We start from the raw sequence: 5,467 nt of genomic DNA, 5'->3' as shown, positions 1-5,467 counted from the left end.
ATTGAATGTTTTTCTCTGTATTTTCTTGTCATGAAACTCTTTGATTCTTGCTTTATGAATTCTTGAATTGGCATATGCATCATTTCTAATTTCCTCAAGCTCATTTATTTGCAATTTTCGTAGCTGACTAGCATCATCAATGTTGGAATTGAAAGCTTTAATAGCCCAATAAGCTTTATGTTCAATTTCCACAGGCAAGTGACAAGGTTTTCCATAGACTAGTAAATAAGGTGACATACCTAATGATGTTTTATATGCAGTTCGATAAGCTCAAAGTGCATCATTAAGTCTTAAAGACCAGTCTTTCCGATTAGGGTTCACTGTTTTCTCCAAGATTTGTTTGATCTCCCTATTAGCAAGCTCTACTTGTCCACTTGTCTGAGGGTGATAAGGGGTGGCAACTTTGTGTGTGATTCCATATTTCTTCATTAAAGAAGCAAATGGCTTGTTGCAGAAATGTGTTCCACCATCACTTATTATGGCTCGAGGGATTCCAAATCGACTCAAAATATTGTCTTTCAAAAACTTTATCACTGTTTTGTGATCATTGTTTCGACTTGGAATTGCTTCTATCCATTTTGAAACATAATCTACTGCGACTAATATGTACACGAAACCAAATGATGGAGGAAATGGGCCCATGAAATCTATACCCCAACAGTCAAAGATCTCAATGACAAGAATAGGATTTAAAGGCATCATGTGATGTTTTGAAATAGATCCCAACTTTTGATAATTTTCACAAGTCTTGCAGAATGCATGTGAGTCTTTGAACATGGTGGGCCAATAAAATCCACTTTGTAAGATTTTTGCAGTTGTCTTTCTTGATAAGAAATGACCCCTACATGCCTCAGAATGACAAAATTTAATGACACTACTTACCTCATTGTCAGGAATGCATCTTCAAAATATTTGATCAGGACAATATTTGAATAAATAAGGGTCATCCCAATAAAAGTTCTTCACTTTGCTCAAGAACTTTCTTTTGTCTTGGGTACTCCAATGAGCTGGCAATTGCCCTGAAACAAGAAAATTAACAATAGAAACGGAAAATAAAGATTCATCAGGAAAGTAGTCATCGATTGGTGTGATGTCAGATTTCGAATCTGTTGTCAATCTTGACAAATGATCTGCAACAACATTTTCGGTGCCTTTCTTGTCTTTGATTGTGATATCAAATTCTTGAAGTAACAAAATCCACCGCACCAATCTAGCCTTAGAGTCTTTCTTAGAAAGAAGATATTTCAATGCTGCATGATCACTAAAAACAACAACAGGTGAGCAAACTAAATAAGACCTGAATTTATCACAAGCAAATACTACTGCAAGTAATTCTTTTTCAGTGGTGGTGTAATTCATTTGAGCACTATTTAAAGTTTTACTTGCATAGTAAATCACATAAGGTTTCTTATCTTTTCTTTGTCCCAAGACAACACCCACGACATAATCACTAGCGTCACACATTATTTCAAAAGGTGATGACCAATCAGGAGGTTGAATGACAGGAGTAGAAGTAAGCAAGTTTTTAAGTTTAACAAAGGCTTCTTCACAATGTTCAGTTCATTCAAAAATATTATCCTTTGTTAGAAGGTTACTCAAGGGCTTAGATATTACACTAAAATCTTTGATGAACCTTCTGTAAAAACCAGCATGTCCTAAGAATGATCTAACATCTTTAACAGATTTTGGTGTTGGTAAGTTGGCAATTAACTCGATTTTAGATTTGTCAACCTCAATTCCTTTCGATGAAACAATGTGACCAAGTACAATGCCGTTTGTTACCATAAAGTGACATTTTTCCCAATTCAATACAAGATTCTTCTCTTCACACTTGCTCAAAACCTTTTCTAAGTTAGTCAAACAATCATCAAATGAATCACCAAAAACAGAAAAATCATCCATAAAAATCTCAAGAAAACGTTCAACCATATCACTGAATATGCTAAGCATGCATCTTTGAAACGTGGCTGGTGCATTACATAATCCAAAAGGCAACCTTCGATATGCAAAAGTACCAAATGGATATGTGAAAGTAGTCTTCTCTTGATCTTCCAATGCAATTTCAATTTGATTGTAACCTGAATAGCCATCTAGGAAACAATAAAATTCATGACCTGCAACTCTTTTTAGGATTTGATCCATGAAAGGTAAAGGGAAATGATCTTTTCTAGTCATAGAATTAAGTTTCCTATAGTCAATGCACATGCGCCAACTAGTAACAGTCCTAGTTGGAATTAACTCATTTTTCTCATTCGTTATCACAGTGACTCCAGACTTTTTGGGTACAACTTGGGTAGGACTTACCCATTTGCTGTCAGAAATAGGATAAATGATTCCGTTATCTAGAAGATTAATGACTTCATTTTTCACTACTTCTTTCATATTAGGATTAAGCCTTCGTTGCATTTCTCTAGAGGGTTTAGCATTTTCCTCCAAATAAATCCTGTGTGTGCAAATCAAAGGGCTAATTCCTTTTATGTCAACTATGGTCCATCCTAATGCATTTTTGTGCATTTTCAGAGTCTGTAATAACTTACCTTCTTGACGTGCATTAAGTTTGGAAGAGATTATTACCGGAAAAGTTTCATTTTCTCCCAAAAATGAGTATTTGAGATTAAATGGTAACGGCTTCAATTCAGGTTTTGGTGGTTGAACACTTGAAGGTATGGGCTCAATTGATCATGGTGGTAATTCTTCAATTTGTAGTCTCCAATTGCATGCCTTTGATTCCTGAAAGTAGACCATTTGCAAATCATCAAATTCATCAATCTCAGTTTCACCAGAAGTGGTTTGAAATTGACCATGAACTAATTTTTCAATAAAGTCCACTTCCTGTAAATCATTATCATCTCCAGGTTGCTTGTAAATGTTGAAAATATTCATCTCCAATGTCATGTTTCCAAATGATAGCTTCATCAGTCCATTCCTACAATTAATCAATGCATTAGAAGTGGCAAGAAATGGACGTCCTAAAATGACAGGAATTGAATTACATGCTTCAACAGGTTGTGTATCCAAGACAACAAAATCTACAGGGTAAATGAATTTATCAACTTGTACTAACACATCCTCAACTATTCCTCTAGGAACTTTTACAGATCTATCGGCAAGTAAAAGAGTTATAGAGGTTGGTTTTAACTCACCTAGATTGAGACTTTGAAAGACTGAATATGGAAGTAAATTCACACTAGCTCCAAGATCAAGTAAGGCTCTTTCAATTTTATGTTCTCCGATAAAGCAAGAAATTGTAGGACAACCAGGGTCTTTATATTTCAAAGCATTATTGTTTTGAAGAATGACACTTACTTGTTCGGCTAAAAAGGCTTTCTTTTTCACATTCAGTTTTCTCTTCATAGTGCACATATCTTTCAAAAATTTAGCATAGGAAGGAACTTGTTTAATAGCATCCAACAAAGGTATATTGATCCTTACCTGTTTGAAAATTTCAAAGATTTTAGAGTTGTGATTGACTTTCCTTTATTTGGTCATGGCATAAGGAAATGGAAGTGCTGGCGGGGAATCAGCCTTCTCTTTGCAATGTTCAGGTTCAACCCCTTCCTTACCCTTAGAGATAGACTCATCATCTTTCTCACAAGGTTCAAGAATGGGTTTTTCAATAACCTTACCACTACGAAGAGTGATGACTGATTTGACTTGATCCATGTGTTAGCTTCTAGAACTACTCGCATTTGCATTGTATTGCCCCTTTGGATTTTGTTGTGGTTGAGATGGAAACTTACCTTTCTCTTGGAAACTGAGAGCAGATGTTAATTTTGTAAGAGCATCTTTAAAATCGGTCATGCTTTGAGCAAGTTGAGTGTTGATTGTCTCCTGCTTTTCAATGAATGCATGCAATGTTTCCTCAAAATTTCTTCTAGGAGGTGGAGCATAAGGAGGTGCATATCCGTGAGAATTTTGAAAATTATGGTGTGCTTGAAACAGTGGCTGTGAAGTTTGTGCATTGTTGCTATCACTCTTCCAACTGAAATTTGGGTGATTTCTCCAACCAGGGTTATATGTTTGTGAGTATAGGTTATGGTTGGGTCTTTGGAAACTATTTAAAGCATGGGCTTGTTCATGGAGGCATTCCTTAAAAGAAGGCAAAGTTGGACAATCATTTGTTGAGTGTTCCTTGGTTTCACAGATTTGACACATAATGTCTTGATCAGATTTTAATTGACCACTCTTTTTCAATTCAAGTGCTTTGACTTTTCTAGCTAAAGATGCAAACTTGGTTTGGAGGTCATGATCTTCCCTAAGGTTGTGCATACCTCCACTAGATGTATGAGGTTGAGTTTTACTTGGTGCCTCATAAGTACCTATGGTGTCCCAATTTTGAGCATTTTCGGCTAGCAAGTCTAGGTACTCCATTGCTTCATTAGGGTCTTTATCTTCAAAGGTTCCATTGCACTTTTAAAGATATAAAACCTTAATAAACATGCACTTTTAAGTACTAATCAAGTATTTCCCAGCATCTCGAGTTGCCAACATAAGAAAAGAAATATGTGGGATTCGGCAATCTCATGGAGAGACTCTCTCCGAGTATTGGGAAAGATTTGAGCAACTATGCATTCAATGCCCTCATCATCAAATACCCGATCAGCTGCTCATTCAATATTTCTATGAAGGATTGATGCCTACTGACCGTAGTATCATTGATGCTGCAAGTGGAGGCGCATTGGTGGATAAGACACCCGAGGCTGCATGCCAATTGATCTCAAACATGGCAGCCAACTCGAAACAATTTGGCACTCGTGGAGACTTCTCCAACAAACGAGTAAATGAGGTAAGTATTTCTAACCTTGAAAATAAAGTTAATGATCTTCTCTTGTGCGTTCTTTGGCTTGTGGAAATGTGCAACAGGTGAAAGTTTGTAGCATATGCTCCTCACAAGGACATGCTTCAGATATGTGCCCAATAACGCAAGAAGATTACATTGAACAAGCTAATGCAGTTGATGGAGCATTTAACGGACAACCCCAGCGTAAATATGATCCCTTTTCCAACACGTACAATCCTGGATGGAGAGATCATCCTAACCTACAGAATGGGAACCAACCTCAACAAGGCAATCAAGGCCGACAGTTCCATCCCCATGGATTTCAGCCCCAACAGAATTATCAAGCAAGACAACCCACTCCATTCACAAACTCCAATGTTATGGGGTCGTCATCCAATGATGATCTTCGTGAGATGATGAAAACTTTGGCTTCTAATACTGTTACCTTGCAATAAAATGTCATGTCTTTTCAACAGGAAACAAGGTCAAGTATTCACAACTTGGAAAAGCAAATGGGGCAAGTAGCTTCAAGTGTGGGGAAATTGGAAGCACAAATGAATGGAAAATTGCCCTCCCAAGCATTGAATCCAAAAGAGAATGTTAGTGCGATCATGCTGCGAAGTGGGAAAGAACTTGAAGAGAAAAGGTCAAAACAAATTGAGATGAAGGAAGAAAAAGAGATAGAAA

At 36.8% G+C, this 5,467-nt stretch overlaps 1 pseudogene; it reads right to left on the bottom strand.

Moving 5' to 3' along the window:
• Positions 1–270: 270 nt before the first annotated feature.
• On the bottom strand, positions 271–5,243 carry LOC140955434 (uncharacterized; annotated as a pseudogene).
• Between the last annotated feature and the right edge of the window lie 224 nt (positions 5,244–5,467).

This window comes from Populus alba, chromosome 3, assembly GCF_005239225.2.
Source record: "Populus alba chromosome 3, ASM523922v2, whole genome shotgun sequence".
Taxonomy (NCBI): Eukaryota; Viridiplantae; Streptophyta; class Magnoliopsida; order Malpighiales; family Salicaceae; genus Populus; species Populus alba.
This window is presented reverse-complemented; position numbering and strand designations above follow the sequence as displayed.